This window comes from Pinus tabuliformis, chromosome X (genome assembly GCF_031772625.1).
Source record: "Pinus tabuliformis cultivar Carrire ecotype Pingquan chromosome X, CPIR1, whole genome shotgun sequence".
NCBI lineage: Eukaryota > Viridiplantae > Streptophyta > Pinopsida > Pinales > Pinaceae > Pinus > Pinus tabuliformis.
Genome location: NC_142308.1, coordinates 1118770091 through 1118788820, shown reverse-complemented (window position 1 = coordinate 1118788820; position 18730 = coordinate 1118770091).

The following is an 18730-nucleotide window of genomic DNA, read 5'->3' as shown; positions in this document are numbered from 1 at the left end:
TTACCCTTTTAGGAGATATGAAGACAAATACATAAAGTGGACCACGCTACGGTAGGGAAGGGACCAAGATGTGCTAGCATTCATAATTATTTTCCATACCCTTTGCATGAAGCTGGGTAACAAGGATACTAAGTGGCATTTGGTGCTCAAGTACCACGGTTGTCTACACAAGTGCATCTATGATGAGATGGAGTTCCTGGACATTTCCTCACTCAGCACGGTGTATCGGTATGCTGTCAAGATTGAGCAGAAGTTTAAACAGAAGAAGTGGAACTTTGGATCTTCAAATCCAAAGAAAGGAAAAGGCACCCCCAAACCATAGAACAAAGGACCAAGCCAAGGCAGGGCTACCCAAGACAGCCCGCCGAAGCTACAAGAAAGGAACAACACCACGTAGATGAAGAAGGACACAGAAAAATGGTGTGAGTTCTGTTTGGTCAATTTAGTGTCCTAAATTTCTCTACACAAATTATCAATCTAGGTATCGTAAACTGATGAAGTGTAGTGCACTATTTGTGCTAGATAACCCTTCTTACATTGTTGTTTTTGTGTTTTATGTTGTTTTGGGGGTTCTTGGTCTTTAGTTCCTAATGATTTACAATGTAATTATCAAAAACTTAAATCTAACTTTCGTAAAGACTGCTCAAAATCTAAAAATGAAAACAAAGCTTAAGAAAGACTTGGAAGCAGAGCTTAAGCAAGAAATGAAAACAAAGTTTCTATTCCTATTTCACTATTATTTCCAAATCATGAATTAAAACTGAAAGTGAAATTTGCAATTGTTGTCTAGCTAATTACATAAATAAAACTAAATGAAATACTTAGTTACTCTGCCTCTCAATTTTGGGAGAAAGTCTCCTTGGGATGACATTTGAGGAATTTTGTACTTCATTATTCTAAGAGAAAACAAATACAGAGATGCAGCAAAGACTCATTGCATAAATGAAATGTTCAACCACTTAGTTTAGGATGAATTATCAACTTGAAGGGTTTTTCAGAAACATTCATTAACACCATGAGTCAGTAAACTAAAAATAAAATGGCAAAGATAGTAAATGGCACTGATCAGTCTAATTGAGAATTTAAAGGCTAGTAAAATAGTGAATGAGGCAAACTAGATTACATTGCTGAGTTTCAACTTCTAACTACTAATAAGAACTAGAAAGATATCAAAAAAAAGAAGCTACTTTAAATTATGAATACTATTAAAAATGATGAAAATTGCATTATAAACATTGTTAGTAAGAAAATGATTATAAACACTGTGAAAGAAAATGATGAATTTACAGTTAACAAGAAGAAGAAAATAAAATGAAATGAAGCCTTCTTCAGTGCAGGGGCCCTTTGCAACTAATTAGGCTATGCTTGCTCAATCAACTCCAAGAAAAATCCTTCATATTTCCATAAAACACGTGGCCTTCATATTAAAAACAGGGACACAAAATTCCCAGAAATTATAGAGTTTAGAACTTCGATTCCACAATAAAACTATCACTATTACTACTCACTTCTTCGGTCCTTTACACAGGTATTTATAAGAAAAACCATACAACTGTTTGTGGAGAAAAACATGCTATAGTCAAACACGTAGAAGACAGATATGCAGAATTTCTTCCTCGGCTGCTGGAGACATAAATCCAAGACATGGTGGTTGTTGGATTCAGTTGTACAGGTGGCTGTTGAAGTCTGTAGGTACAATTAGTTGTTCCAGATAATGCTTCCCATCACTGTGAAACGTGTTAATTAACCATGAAAGAGATTCTTGTTACCTTCGGTCTCTGCGTTTGACTTATCCATTAACTGTAGTCTTATGCCATCTTCTTTGTCGACCTGGGCTAAGTGAATAGGACAGGGTCCATGTCACGATGATTTTCAAGCTGCACATGTAGCTATTTTCTCCTTCTAACACTTGGAACCTATTAAAGCATGAAGGTAGTTGCGGAACAGCCATTTAGCTACAAAATAGGCTGCATTCTGTAGCTAATATACAAAAATTTATTCAAACAGCAATACATAAAAGCATAACATGTAAATCACTAAATTTCCTCCTTAAGAAAGTATATACCGGTCATTGGTGATGAGAATGCATCTTTCTCATGGAAAAAAAAAAAAAGGAATGAGAATAATTGCTTAGGGAAAGAGTAATTTTGAGGCTCAACATACCCCCACTGCAAAATCATTGCATGTCCCCATGCAATTTTGCCAAAACTGTGGACTCTTTTTTCCTATTGCATCTGCTCAGATACCTCTGCCAATACATCTAACTTCCTTCTCTTGCTCTTCTTTGAAGTGACAGCCATCCTTGGTTTCTTCATGAGAAGTCTGTATTTAAGGTTGATCACTGTCTTGTTCAAGTTTCTATTCTTCCTCTTCAACTTCCTATTTTTCTTGTACCATAGGCCTAGGTGCAGTATGGTATTGTCATGAATGGATTTATCCAATTTGCTTTGTTCCTTTAGGGCTTCATTTTCTTTCTTAATATGCCTATTCAATATCTCCAACTCATAGATTTCTTATTTGAGTGAGTCAGTCAAAGGTTCTTGTGGATTGACAGGTTGTTCTGGATTGGCTAAGGAACCTGGATCCCTTGAGGCATTTTTCTTTTCTAGTGATTCTATGTAATCATAAATTTGTTGTTGTATTGGATCTATGCCTGGGGATCCTCTACTGGGGCTGCCTTCAAAATACTGTCTAGGAGAGTTTTGAGGACTGTATGTAAATGGAATATTTTCAGGAGATGATACTGGGGTTTCTCCTTCTAGATTGATGAACTCTGTTTCCTTTGATGATACCTTCTTTACCATTCCTTTGAGCCTAGAGCTTCTTCTAAGGGGTTTTATGTTCTCCTCCTTTGCACCCTTTTTCTCTTTTCCTATCTTTTCCTTCCCCTTGATTTGTCTCTTAATCTCTGTCAATTTTTCAGAGATTGGTTTTTCATCATCTGGATGTAATGGAGATTCAGGTGTGTTCTCAGTAATTCCACCATATTTCTATTTTATCTTCTTCCTATGCTTGATTTGCTTTCTGATCTCTGTTAATTTTTCAATGATTGGTTCTTCTTCATCATTTTTTTGTACTAAAGGCTCAGGGTTGCTTTGAATGGTGAGATTAGTCTTCTTTCTCCTACTCTTTCTAACACTATCTTTTTTAGGAGATTCTGGTGTCTCTTGGAAATGGTTTCTTATCAGAAAGTTTTCCCAATAGTCCCTTATTTTCTTTAGATGATATTCAACCAGGATTTTGACCAATCCGTGGTGGTACATGGTTGTTTCCAGAGATTCTATTTTCTTCTGTACATTTGAAGCCATTCTCCTTAAACTGTTTAGAAGGAAGAAAGGGAGGTTGATGTTTCCATTGTCTAGAAAGTTCATCAATAAACGTATATGATAAACATACATACATCCAAATCTTCCCTCACAGGTAATAAATTTTTGTAATATCAAAAGCATGCTTCTCCATTTATTTTTGAGTGCTGAAATAGGGATTCCTTTCCTAAACACAGTGACATCCATACCTGGGTTGCTGAGGAACACCTTCCATGATTCACTGTGAAATTCTTTGTTTTTGAACCATCTCTCACCGATTCTTGGCAGTTCTGTAGCCTTTGCTATGTAAGATTATGTTATTGCAAACTTGATGTCCCCAATATCCACTTTTGTACCATCAAATGATCTAGTGAAATATTTCGTGATCTCCTTGTGATATCCATCAAATTTTTCAATGAACTTGAGCCATCCAACCTTCTGCAGCATCTCCTTGAGTTGGGGATACCCTTCCATAAATTTTTCCCCTACGGGCTTTGCCCTGACAATGAGGTCCATGACCTCTGTTTTGTAGAATTTACTAACCTCAAAATTACTCTCACTATTTATAAAACGAGTGCTATTGAGGAAATGGAATGACTGTGTGTATGGAAATGGAATGAATGGAAAGACTATATATGAAATGGCTACGTGAATATGAGATAAAAACTTAAGAGTTGGCATGCAATAAATAGACAGTAAGGGTTTAGAGAGTCGTAGATAGGTAGGTCACATCGTTATCTTGACCATTAACAGGTTTAGTTGTGGAGGACCATTTGAGCAGAGGTTATGGAGTTTGAAGTGAAGATTTGTTATGAAAGAATCATTGAGACCGTTTGTCATTAAAGACGGAAGATATGCGGAGACATCGTGGTGGTCAAAGCAAACGATCGTTGATTAAGGAGACATGTGATTATACATACCATACAAACTTATGTTTTCAAATTACGTTTTGAAATAAATTTTTGCATTTACCTTTGGAACCTTTACCTTTTGCTTGCTAATTTTTTTGATATTTATCCACAGGTACCTTGAGAATGATTGGTCTTCAAAAATTTATTTTTCTTCAATTCCCTGCATACATGATTTTATTATGAACTGTACACTTGTGCCTGAACTGATAAACAAATTGTAGCTGCAGAATCAGATTAGCTGCAGAACAGAATCAGCTGTAGAATAGAATCAGATGCAGAACATGAAACATAAAGTGAAATATAGCTTATGGATCATGAATGAAATGGAAATGCCTATGTAAGTGAAGTGAAATGAGATCAAAGACAAGATGATAAATGAAATGGAGATGGAATGAATACTGAAAAAGGAAAAATTTATTGATGAAATATGATAATGGGATGAAGTGAAATTGTAAAAATAAAAATAGAGTGAGGTGAGATGAGCTGATGAATTTTTCAGAATCTAAATTACAAAGTGACTGTGGCTTTTTGTCACTACTTATTACAGAAAGAAAATGGAAAATATAGGGTGTCAGAAACCTCTGATTTTCACCCTGTATTTTCTGTATAAGTATGCCAATCAATGATTGGTTTTCAAACTTATACAATTTATTATTATTATTATTATTATTATTATTATTTTTATAGGAAAAATAAAGACTAAGTTAATGGAGAAGAAGGATTCTTCTTCACTAACTTCATTTCAGAATTGCCTTGGAAACTCTTGATGAACTCCTCTTTTGAAATTGGTTTTTGATATATCTTTAATCTATGACCATTCACAAGAAGAGGAGTTTTACTTTCATCTATTGTTCTGATCCTCACTACTCCATTACTAAAAACTTTTTCAATCTCATATGGCCCAAGCCAATGAGTTTGAAACTTCCCTTGAAAATCTTTAAATTTTGAATCAAATAACAGTGCCCAATTTCCCACTTGAAACCTCTTGTCCTTGATGTATTTGTCATGCCATTTAGCCCTCTGTTGTTGGAATATACCAGTCCTTTGAACTACCTCTTGCCTAATTTCATCAAGTTCATTTAATTGCTCCAGCCTATGCTTTTGTGCCTTTGATAAATCTAGTCCCAATTGGACTACCATCTTGAAAGTTCTGATTTGGAACTCTATAGGGAACATGACTTGTTTCCCATAAACAATTTCATAGGGTGTATGTCCCGTTGTGTTCCTCCATGTAGTTATATAGGCCCATAAGGCTTTAGGAAGCCTTTCTGCCCAATCTCTTCTATGTAGATGCATAGTCTTGGTGAGAATTCCTTCAATCACTTTATTTGTAGATTCCACTTGACCATTTTCTTGTGGATGATAGGGAGTATATTTCCTATGCTTGATCTTGTATTCTTCCACAAGTCCTTCCACCATGTTAGATGTGAATTAAGATCCCTGATCTGTCACAATTTCTCTTGGAACACCAAAACTAGTGAAGATGTCCTCAAAAAGAAAATTAACAACAAATTTTTCATTAGCAAACGTTAATGCTTTGGCTTCTACCCATTTAGTGACATAATCAGTGCATACCAATATATACTTTTTCTACTTAGATGGAAGATTAATTGGTCCAATAAAATCTAAGGCCCACTTTTAAAAAGGTTCGATGAGTACCTGAGTTTGTAATGGCATTTCATTTGAGGGAGCAGGTTTCCCTACCTTTTGGTAGTTGTCACATCTCCTGGCATATTCTTTAGCATCTTTGAAGATGGATGGCCAATAATATCCTAAATAAAGGATTTTATAGGCTATCCTCTTGTCAGCAAAGTGTCCACCACACGGCTCATCATGACATGCCTTAAGAATCTTGGGCATTTCATCTTCCCTGACACACCTTTTGATCATAAGATCTGGCCCTGTTTTATACAATTCATTAGTGATCCATGAATATCTTGCACTTTCTTGAATATTTTTTCTTTTCTCTAGGAAACAAATGTGAAGGTAACTTTCCTGTGACCAAGTAGTTAGCAATATCTGCAAACCAAGGAGTTTGAGTAGTTACTGCAAAAAGATATTCATCAGGAAACTTATCTTCAACCGGAGAATCTTCTTTGATATTCTGAATCCTGGACAAGAAATCAACAACTATGTTTTGTTTTCTAGGTCTATCTAGCACAGTAATGTTGAATTCTTGCAAAAGTAAAAGCTATCTTGTAACTCTGCCATTAGTAATAGGTTTATTCATCAAATATCTAATTGCAGAGTGATCTGTATGAACAAAGGTTTCATAGCTTGTTATATAATGTCTGAATTTGTTAATTGCATGAACAACAACTAAAAATTCCTTTTCAGTCACAGTATAATTCAACTCAGTGGGAGTCAAATTCTTACTTGTATAGTAAATGGCATAAGGAATCAAATATTTTTGTCCCAATACAGCTCCCAGAGCTGTATCTGAAGCATCTGTGGAAATATGGAAAGGGAGTTTCCAATTTGGACCTCTTAAAATGGGTGCTTCAGAAATTTTTGCTTTCAAGGTTTCAAATGCCAACTGGCAATTAGAATTCCAATTGAATTCACAATCTTTGGTAAGAAATTTGAAGAGTGGGGATGCTATTTTAGTGAAGTTTTCTATAAATATTCTATAGTACCCTGTAAATCCCAGAAAACTTCTAACATCCTTTTGGCAATTTGGAATTGATAATTTAGAGATGACTTCAACTTTAGATTTGTCAACTTTAATTCCATCTCCTGAAATGTGATGTCCTAAAACAATACCTTTTGTAAACATCATAAAACATTTTTCATGGCTTAGTCAAAGGTTTGTTTCCTTACATCTTTTAAGAACTTTTTCCAAAATTTCCAAAGCTTTTTCAAATGTATTTCCATAGACTTTAAAGTCATCCATATATACCTCTACACAATCATGTATCAGATCAGAAAAAATTCCTAGTACTGCTCTTTGGAATGTTGCAGGTGCATTACATAATCCAAAAGGAAGTACTCGGTAGGCATAAGTTCCCCATGGACAAGTAAATGTGGTCTTATCCTGATCTTTAGGTGCTACCTGAATTTGATTATAACCACTAAAACCATCCAAGAATGAGAAATACTTCTTACCTGCTAATGTATCTAACACTTGATCTATAAAAGGCAAAGGAAAATGATCTTTAAGGGTTGCTTTATTCAATTCTCGGTAATCAATGCACACCCTCCATTTACCATTCTTTTTAGGCACAATTACCAAAGGAGAAACCCATTGACTATCTGAAATTGGGTAAATGAAGTTTACATTCAGTAATTTTTGGAGCTCTTCTTTCACAATCTCTCTAATATTTGGATTCATACTTCTTTGAGGTTGTCTGATAGGTCTACTATTTTCCTCAATGTAGATGTGATAGATACAAGTCTTAGGATCAATGCCTTTCATGTCAGTGTATTCCCATGCAAATACAGAAAAATGTTTTTGTAATGTTTTGATTAGCTCTTCTTATTGTAGTTTTTCCAAGTTTTTGTTTATGTTCAATGTCCTACCTAGAAAAATTTCAATTGTAGAGCTACCAAACTCTTCCATAGAATAGAGAGACATCTACCTAGATGATAAATATTCAACATTAGATTTTTCTTGAAATTTCTCATGGTCAGATTCTGGAGATGATTCAAAATTTTCCAATGTATTCAAAATTTGATTATCTTCACTAATTTTTGAAATAGTAAAGAGAGGCTGAATATCATCTTCATCATCAATCCATTCTTTGTCATCTATTTCTATGATTGCTTTTGCTGGAGGATATAGAGTAAATTTCTTTGTTGAATTACCATTAGAAATATACATGTCACCAGATCTACAACTAATAAAAGCATCAGCTGTGGCCAGCCAAGGTCTTCCTAATATGAGTGGATGTCCTTCTAGATTGTTCTTGGGAGTTAAGATCATGAAATCAACAAGATATTCCCAAGGATATAAGGATACTGAAATATCTTCTAACACACCATCTGGTTTGATTACTGATCTATCTGCTAGTTGCAGTAAGGTAGGTGTGTAGAGAAGATTAGGAAGTTTAAGTTGCTCCATAGTTTGTTTACTCATGATGTTTATTGCTGCCCCTAAGTCAATCAATGTATTTGGAATTTCAATTCCATTGATATGTGTTTTGACAATTGGACTTCCTAGATCCACATATTTTTGTATGGCAATTTTTCTCATCATTATGTCTGCTATTTTTCCTACCAGGTGAATTTTTTTTGTTTCTTTTTCTTTTCTTCCTTGTTTTTTTATGCTCAACTCCTTTATTGTTTTGGCTAGAATTGGAATTTCTCTAATGGCTTGTAGCAAAGGAATTTTGATACAGACATTCTTCAATTCATCTAGAAAATCATAGTTGGGCAACAAGATCTGTTTTTCTACCCCTCTATCAATTTGTAGTCTTTCAGGAAAAGGAGGTGTAGAAGTAGATGTTGGTTGCTCAATGATAGGAGTTGTGTTCACTGATTCTTTTTGTTTTTCTTTTTCAATGTTTTGCTTTTGGAGAGATATTCCCTCAAAACTTTTATTAACTTTTAGAGAATCTTCCTCAGAACTGTCTTGTTCCTGAATAACTATAGAGGGTATTTCCTTTTCTAATATCCTTCTAGATCTTAGTTGAACATCATTAAGATCTAGAGGAGTAATCATGTAAGTTGGAAATTCTTGTCCTTCTACCATGTAAGCATTCTGAGGGTTTTTATTGTTGGGGTTTGGTAATGGTTGGGCAGGTAGCTGATTTGGTTTTTGCTGAAATGGAAATAAGAGTTGAGGATTTTGGTTTTGTTGTGGAGGTTGTTGTGGAAATGGCAATGAAAGTTGAGGATTCTAATTTTGAAGTTGTGGCTGTTGATTTTGTTGTTGAATTTGTGGGGGAGGATAATTCTAATATGATGGAGGATATTGGTAATATTGAGAAAATCTCCCATAAGGATTTTGTACTCCTTGTACCCACAGTCGAGATTGAGATTGAGATTGAGGTTGAGGTTGAGGCCAAGGTTACTGCTAAGAATTCCAGTTTGGTGGGGGCTGAAGATACATTTGATTGTTAAATCCCTGATTTTGTGGCCCCTGCCAAGGTCTTCTAGCAACAAAACAAAGAGGTTCTGCAGAATTTGGGACTGTTTCCTCTTGAAAGACAACCTTAAGACCTGGGATTGAAGGACAACCCTTGGTCTCATGGCTTTCTGAGCAAATCATACAAGTTTCTACAATTTTTGCATCTAAAGGGCATTCCCTTAGAGCATGTTTTTTTCTGCATTTTGGAAAAAAAATGGCTAAAGCATCAGCCTCGATTTTCTGCTTGTTTTGTATTTTAAGGGTGTCTAATTGCTCACTAAGGCTCCCTAGAATGTCAGTTTTAAATTCATCAAGCATATTACCAATTTCTGCCCTACTTACAGATCCCGTTGCAGATTTATTTACTCTAACAAGAGAAGGATCTCTTGGCCCTTTCCCTGTTTTAGATTTCCCTCTTGAGAGATGAACACACAATTCTCCTATATCATTTAATGGAAGTTGAGAGATATCTCCCTTCCCCATCATGTTAAGGATATCTATCCACTCATCTCTAATGGCTTTTAATAAAAGAGCTTTCAAGGTTTCTTCATCTAAATTGTTCATCTTTTCTCTTTTCAAATTATAGTTGAATCTCTCAATCAAATCTTCTAAGTTTTCATCCTCTCTTTGCATCATTTTGAACACTTCATCTTTGTGATTGGTAGGCATGCAATAATCCAAGTACCTATCCAAAAACGTTTTTTTCATGTCATTCCATGTTCTAATGGACTGAGTGACTAACCACATGAACCATTTCAAAGCAGCTCCTTTCAGTGTTCAAGTTAACAATTTATGTTTTTGAGAGTCTTCTAGATAGTCATAAGTTCTGCACAAGACTTCAAACTCAAACAAAAATGTTTCAGGATCCTCACTTTTCAACCCATAGAAGTTTGGGAGGACAGAAGGTGAGATATTTTTCATTGTGGCATTTGTTTCCTCATCCACTATAGGGAATCCAAAAGAATTATCTATTTCCCTATTTCCTCTGCCTCCTCCATTATTTCCTCTACCTCCTCCATTATTTCCTCTACCTCTCCCTCTACCCTCTCCTCCAAACAGTGATAATTATCCATCTTGTTCCTCTTATGCCATTATAGTTTCTTCAGAGTCAGTATAGGGTTCAATCTGCAAGGTTACTTCCTCCTACTCTGGTTCTTCTATTAATGGAATATGGGAGAGAGGTTCTGCATCTTCTTCCTCACCAGGTATTCCTAATTCTTCAACTACAATGTGCTCTCCTGTGGAGCTGAAAAAGGCTATTTCTGTTGTTGGTGATTCAAAATTTTTCTCCCCTAGGACTGACTTAGTAGATGAAGTAGGAGATTCTTTTGATTAGGTTTTTGCCCCTGGAATTCCAGGAGTCCTATGGCTGGGAGTATGAGTTTGGGATGGAGGTGTGTCTTTTCTTGTTCTTGGTGGAGTAGGTGGTGTTGTAGGAATTGAACTTCTACCCCTAGCTATAAATCTACCCCTAGAGTCTCTTTCTCTATGCATGTCATTGTTTTTTTTTTTTTGAATGTAAGAGATAAGGCTACCTAGTTACACTTCCCCAGTAACAGCGCCAAAATGTTTGGTCAATTTAGTGTCCTAAATTTCTCTACATAAATTATCAATCCAGGTATTGTAAACTTATGAAGTGTAGTGCACTGTTTGTGCTAGATAACCCTTCTTACTTTGTTTTTTTTGTGTTTTATGTTGTTTTGGGGGTTCTTGGTCTTTAGTTCCTAATGATTTACAATGTAATTATCAAAAACTTAAATCTAACTTTCATAAAGACTGCTCAAAATCTAAAAATGAAAACAGAGCTTAAGAAAGACTTGGAAGCAAAGCTTAGCAGAAATGAAAACAAAGTTTCTATTCCTGTTTCACTATTATTTCCAAATCATGAATTAAAACTGAAAGTGAAATTTGCAATTGATGTCTAACTAATTATAGAAATAAAACTAAATGAAATACTTAGTTACTCTGCCTCTCAATTTTGGGAGAAAGTCTCCTTGTGATGACATTTGAGGAATTTTCTACTTCATTATTCTAAGAGAAAACAAATATAGAGATGCAGCAAAGACTCATTGCATAAATGAAATGTTCAACCACTTAGTTTAGGATGAATTATCAACTTGAAGGGTTTTTTAGAAACATTCATTAACACCATGAGTCAGTAAACTAAAAATAAAATGGCAAAGACAGTAAATGGCACTAATCAGTCTAATTGAGAATTTAAAGGCTAGTAAATCAGTGAATGAGGTGAACTAGATTATATTGCTGAGTTTCAACTTCCAACTACTAATAAAAACTAGAAAGAGATAAAAAAAAGAAGCTACTCTAAATTATGAATACTATTAAAAATTATGAAAATTGCATTATAAACATTGTTAGTAAGAAAATGATTATAAACACTGTGAAAGAAAATGATGAATTTATAGTTAACAAGAAGAAGAAAAATAAAATGAACTGAAACCTCTTCAGTAGGGCCCTCTGCAACTAATTAGGTTATGCTTGCTCAATCAACTCCAAGAAAACTCCTTCATATTTCCATAAAACATGCGGTCTTCATATTAAAAACAGGGACACAAAATGCCCAGAAATTACAGAGTTTAGAACTTTGATTCCACAATTAAACTATCACTATTACTACTCACTTCTTCGGTCCTTTACACAAGTATTTATAAGAAAAACCATACAACTGCTTGTGGACAAAAACATGCTATAGTCAAACATGTAGAGGGCAGATATGTAGAATTTCTTCCTCGGTTGCTGGAGACATAAATCCAAGACATGGTGGCTATTGGATTCGGTTGTACAGGTGGTTGTTGGAGTCCATAGGTACAGGTAGTTATTCCAAATAACGCTTCCCATCATTTTGAAACGTGTTAATTAACCACGAAACAGAGTCTTGTTACCTTCGGTCTCTACATTTGACTTATCCATTGACCGTAGTCTTATTCCATCTTCTTTGTTGACCTGGGCTAAGTGAATATGATAGGGTCCATGTCACGATGATTTCCAAGCTGCCCATGTAGCTAGTTTCTCCTTCTAACACCTAGAACCTGTTAAAGCATGAAGGTAGTTGCGGAACAGCCGATTAGTTGCAAATTAGGCTATGTTCTGTAAATAATATACAAAAATTTATTCAAACAGTGAAATATAAAAGCATAACATGTAAATCACTAAATGTCCTCCTTAAGACAATATATACTGGTCATTGGTGATGAGAATGTATCTTTCTCATGGAAAAACATAGGAAAGGAATGAGAAGAATTACTTAGGGAAAGAGTAATTTTGAGGATCAACAAGTTCCATAAGAGATCCACTCACAATACAAGTGAGTGTGACTCGGGCCAAGCAATCACTGGTGGCTAAGTTGAAGGCTTCCAAATCAAACATAGTTTCTGATTGAATCAAAACCCGATAAGGGAACTGACAAAGGGAATCAGATCATTGATGCAGAGCCTAGTGCCACTATGGCCACCACCAAGATCCAGAATATTGATCCTGGAGATCCATAGGAGGGGGAACACCTCTTCCACTCACAGATGTGGGTGAAGGGTTCTCCGTTGCAGTTCATTTTCAACAACGGGAGCTAAAAGAATCTCATTTCAGTAGAGTTCGTGAAGCAAGTGGGCCTAAATACTACAACACATCCACAACCATACACCATCGGGTGGCTTCACCAAGGACGACCTCTTCGCGTCAGCCAGTAGTGTCACCTTCCTGACAACATCAAGCCCTTCACGTATGAGGTATTGTGTGATGTTTCTCCTCTTGAAGTTTGTGATGTATTGTTATGACAACCATAATTGTGGAATCAATATACTGTATATGAGTCTAGAACTCTCTCTATGATTATTATTTTGGCTAACAAGTTGTACATGATACCGAAGGTAGCCCTACCTACCACCATTTCTTTGACCACTGTAAAGAAATGCAATAAGATCATTTCCCAAACTTGGAAATTTGTTTTCCTTATGATTCGCCCCCAGGGCAAGAAGAAGGTTGTGGCCACAACTTCTAAGTAGGGCTCTTATGCAGCACAACAACATATGAACAAGGTCGTGGAGGAGTACATGGATATTTTCGCCTCACCCATAGGGGTACCTCTGCACTGTCAGGTCAAACACTCCATCAATCTGACCCTGGGCACGCCGCCACCCAATGGACCAATCTATCGACGCTCTGTTCTAGAGAACGATGAGATCAATAGGCATATTCAAGAACTATTGTAGAAAGGGCACATCAAGCCAAGCTCATCGCCCTGTGGGAGCCCGATTTTATTGGTACAAAAGAAGGACAGGTCCTGGAGGCTCTATATTGACTATCAGGCACTGAACAAGATCACTGTCTGGAATAGGTACCCAATCCTGCGAATTGACCTTCTAGACTAGCTCAAAGGGGCCAAATATTTCAGCAAGATTGACTTGAAGTCAGGCTATCACCAAGTTCCTATCGAATCGTCCGATGTGTGGAAGACTGCTTTCAGACAAAAGAAGCTATTATCTGTATCCTCAAAGACAACTTGGTTATGGCACAAAAGTGAATGCAACAAAAAGGTGATCAACATAGGTATGAAAATTATTTTACCAAAGGGTATTAAGTGTTTTGTCCCTCGAAACCTAATAAATAAGAATCACTTAAAGATGAAGTTACCTAGAAGCTTTCTCCTAAGTTCCATGGGGCCTATTAGATCATAAAATACATTAGTTAGGTTCCCAACAAGCTAGCTTTTCCAGCCCAATCTAAGATTCATCAAGTTTTTCATGTGTCTTATTTGAAGATGTAACAACTCTGGTAAAAATGAATGTAGAAAAAAATATAAGACCAAGGTCATGGGACACATATTCTTAGCTGAATGGTGGGAAAAACGTCCTAGTGGGTATTCATTTCAGTTATTATGGCTAAAGGAAAATGGCAAAGGCTTTGGAAATGCAAGATGACATTTTTGGCAATTTATTTATGAAAATAAAGGAAATTAGGAGAAAATGAAGGTGAAAGGTCACAGGTTGCATGTGAGGAGGAAAATGAAGGAAAATAATGGAAAATGAAGAAAATAGAGGCCTCACTAATAAAAAGGTTTTTCAAGATCAATTGATAGCTTTTGTCAATTTAGAGTTGGATCTCTCTCTCTCTCTCACTCTTGGACACTTAGAGTTTTCTTGGGGAACTTCAACATTGAATCAAGAAAATCAAAGAAGGCAAGAGGAAGAAAATATCAAGCAAGGAAGAGCAAGATCAAGCAGCTACAACGAGATTATTTGCAGGTATTGTGTTGCATGTATGATTTCCTTGCTAGTTTTGGCATGCATGGTTATGCATGTGTGTTCTTTGTTCTCTTGTTGTCATTGGCATGGGTTTTCCTAGGTGTGATAGTGTTCTTCAGCCTTGCCCTTCCATTTCCAAATAGCCATGCTGAAGGACAAGTTCTGGAGGCTCTGTATTGACTATCAGGCATTGAATAAGATCACTATCCGGAATAGGTACCCAATCCTGCGAATTGATGACCTTCTGGACTAGCTAAAAGGGGCCAAATATTTCAGCAAGATTGACTTGAAGTCATGTTATCACCAAGTGCCTATCGAACCCTCCGATGTGTGGAAGCCTACCTTCACACAAAAGAAGCTATTATCTGTATTCTCAAAGACAACTTGGTTATGGCACAAAAGTGAATGCAACAATAAGGTGATCAACATAGATATGAAAATTATTTTACCAAAGGGTATTAAGTGTTTTGTCTCGTGAAACCTAATAAATAAAAATCACTTAAAGATAAAGTTACCTAGAAGCTTTCTCCTAATTTCCATGGGCCCTATTAGATCATAAAATACATTAGTTAGGTTCCCTACAAGCTAGCTTTTCCAGCCCAATCTAAGATTCATCTAATTTTTCATGTATCTTATTTGAAGATGTAACAACTCTGGTAAAAATGAATGTAAAAAAAATATAAGACCAAGGTCATGGGACACATATTCCAAGCTGAATGGTGGGAAAAACATCCTAGTGGGTATTCATTTCGGTTATTATGGCTAAAGGAAAATGGCAAAGGCTTTGGAAATGCAAGATGACATTTTTGGCAATTTATTTATGAAAATAAAGGAAATTAGGAGAAAAGCAAGGTGAAAGGTCACTAGTTGCATGTGAGGAGGAAAATGAAGGAAAATAATGGAAAATGAATAAAATAGAGGCCTCATTAATAAAATGGTTTATGAGGATCAATTGATAGCTTTTGTCAGTGTAACCTTTTGTTAGTTTAGATTTGGATCTCTCTCTCTCTCACTCTTGGACACCTAGAGTTTTCTTGGGGCACTTCAACATTGAATCAATAAAATCAAAGAAGGCAAGAGGAAGCAAATATCAAGCAAGGAAGAGCAAGATCAAGCAGCTACAACGAGATTATTTGCAGGTATTGTGTTGCATGCATGATTTCCTTGCTAGTTTTGGCATTCATGTTTATGCGTGTGTGTTCTTGGTTCTCTTGTTGTCATTGGCATGGGTTTTCCTAGGTGTGACAATGTTCTTCAGCCTTGCCTTTCAATTTCCAGATAGCCATGGTGTGATGGGGTTCTTATGTTTTGGTTCAGCTAGATTACCGAATGGATTCGAAACTGAGTGAGGTGGTAAAGTCTTGGCATAGTAACCCCTGAACCAGATTGTGGGTTGTGGTAAAGCCAAATTTTTTGTTACCTCGGTGGGCCTAGGAATCCTCAACCAATGAATGGCGAGATATAAGGTAAATCCTAGAGGTGGGTGTCCTCAATCATGCCTAGGAATCCTTGGCCAGTGAATGAAAGTATGTATGATAATTCCTAGAGGGTGGAGTCTAATTTAGGCCTAGGAATCCCAGTATGGGATATACGGTAAAGCCCAGAGACTGTTTCCCTCTGCATGTCCTGTTCCAAGGTCATTTCCTGATCTTCCGTGATCTCCTCGGCTATGACTTCCTTGCTTGCTTCCTGTTGCGAAGCTGCCTTTTGTCCCTCGGGTGTCCTTTCTGCCAATTTAGTGAGTCGCAACTAGATTTCCTTCTTCCGCTGTTGTGCCACCATCCTTTATAATACTGCCATGTCTGGGGTGTCTCACTCCGGAGGCCATGCTTCCAATACCTCGTAAATTGCATCATCTATAGCAATGAACAGAAGCTTGACCCATGTTCATTTTGGATCCTTCCACGCCAAGATATATAGGTTATGCATGTCCACTTTAAACTCAGTCGTTCTTTGCAAATTGTTATATACCGTTGGGGACATCCGTGGTCTGCAAGCGATCCATGTCTGGATACTCACCTCCATGAAGATCCAAAGGACCTTGATCTCATGAACCGTTGTGGCATCCTTTGTAGCCCAGAGTGAGGTATACTGCACTGCTTTAGGTAGGTTGTTCTCAATGGTGGGAAACTAGCTACCCTACGGTAGTTCTCCTGCAACCAGAAGGATTGATAGTAGCAACCATGCATAATGAAAAGTCTTACCTTTTTCCAATGCTTCCTTACAATTTGTCAAAAATTCGTCACATAAAAATTGCGCCCAGTTGAACTGGACCCCTTCTACACATTGTTCCGCAAGTGTAATGACAGGAGCTGGCACCTCATCTGCACGAAATTTCCTCATTAGTTTACTGGCTAGTAGCTGGGTGGTGACTCGCACCCCTTGGTCTTTGACACTTGCTATTACATACCCATGGTTTTGCTTTTCCAACTTATATTTATTCTTCATTGCTTCTGCGAGACCCACATCGCTACTTGTTCCGGCTATGTTTGTGGGGTTGTTCCCTTTAACAGGCAGGTGGGTATTCCGGTGTACTAATTGGCTATGATAGGAATCGGCTCCTCCAACCAGAGATACCCATCATGTACCAGACATAGTAACTGTCGAATAACAAAAATGGTGATGGCCGCGCGGTGATAGTGGGGTATCCACCTCAGATTAAGTAATCTCGCCTTCTCCACACCTAGTAACCACTTCCACGGCAGTAATTGTCTTCAGCCAACTAGGGGAACTTTTCGTTGTTCGCAAGATCCCAATATATGAACTTGATACTCGGTACTCGGCCCAGCGGCAAACCATCAAACCTTATCTCATCCAGAAGAAGCGGGGTCTGGAGTGTACTCTTCGCAGCGTCTAGGTCCTTCGGTATCTTGGCCGTCCCGTTCCATGGAGAGACATATGGGGGTCGTGAAGGTATTTGGAAAGCATCCTCTTCGTCCTCATCCTGTGCTTCAATCTGAGTGATCAAGGCTTGCAAATCTTTGTCGTACTCCTCAAGTTCGATGGTGATTGATTTGCCCTTTACATCTACTGATAACTTACTGAATCTCGGTGATACCCTAACTGGCCCCATCATCTGCTTGTTTTTCCAAGGCCGCGGTGTGCTTGGGGACTTTGGAACCTCGGGGGTCATAGCTGCTTCATCTGGCTCCTCATGGGTTGGATATAGCTCTTCCGTGAACCGTGCTCAGGTTCTCGCCATGGTACTAATGGGATACCTAGTAGCGGAGTGTTTATTGGTCTTCACTAGTTCAAATCTCAAATATCTCAGTGTTGTCCACAGGTTTTGATAGGAACGCGTAATTTTGAATGGATCCCTTCCCTCCACTTCCAGTTCATTAATAGCGTCTAGGTGACAGATATTTTTGTATCTAGCTTGGAACTCTTATCTTAATGGCCCGCCACCCTCTCCTCCCTGCCGTAACTTGCATTTCTTGTTAGGAATAGTGGTGTTAACGGTCATCTCTCGACCTTCCCGCGTGGAAGCGCAACCCCTGTGGCACAGCTGCGATTTTGCGGACCGAATGACTCTACACGGAACCTGCTTTCTGTGCCAGCCTCCCACAAACTTATTTATAGTCTCGTGCCTTCTTTTAACTGCTTGGGGCATTGAGACTGTGCTTTCCATAGCTAGTTAGGTGGTTGCACCCCAGGTGCGAGGTCTCAGCTTTCCTGCTAGCTCAGGCTGTGGGCACCTTTCGAGTGCCTTTGTATCCGTTATCTCCTCGTGCACGGTTGTGTGGGGTATATTCTTCCGTGGGTGTGGTTGCAGCCATGATAGTAGGGTCATAGCTCGTTCTGGTCTAGACCCGGCCAGGCCTGGTTTCCTTATGTGCAAATTCGCATGGCCCACGTGTGTGTCGCCACTTTTCATCTTGCTAATTTCGTCCCCTACTAGCGTGCTTTTCTTTCTCAGCCGCGCCCATACTTCATTGATTTCGCGAGGCCTACTGCTACCACGCCTACTTTGGGCTTCCTCCTGCCTTACTATTGACAAGCTCACCTTCGCCTCCCTCCTGTTATAGGCCCATTGAATCCCTAGCATCCGTAGCTTCCCATTGGGTCGTCTTATCAAGTGGATGTTGTTTGTGCTCCTCCATGTTTTCTTGCTAGCTTTGTCACAGACAGCTGGTGGACTAGATCGCTGCGGTGAATTCGGATTTGTGAGTTTTATTTGGTTGGGTGTCTGCA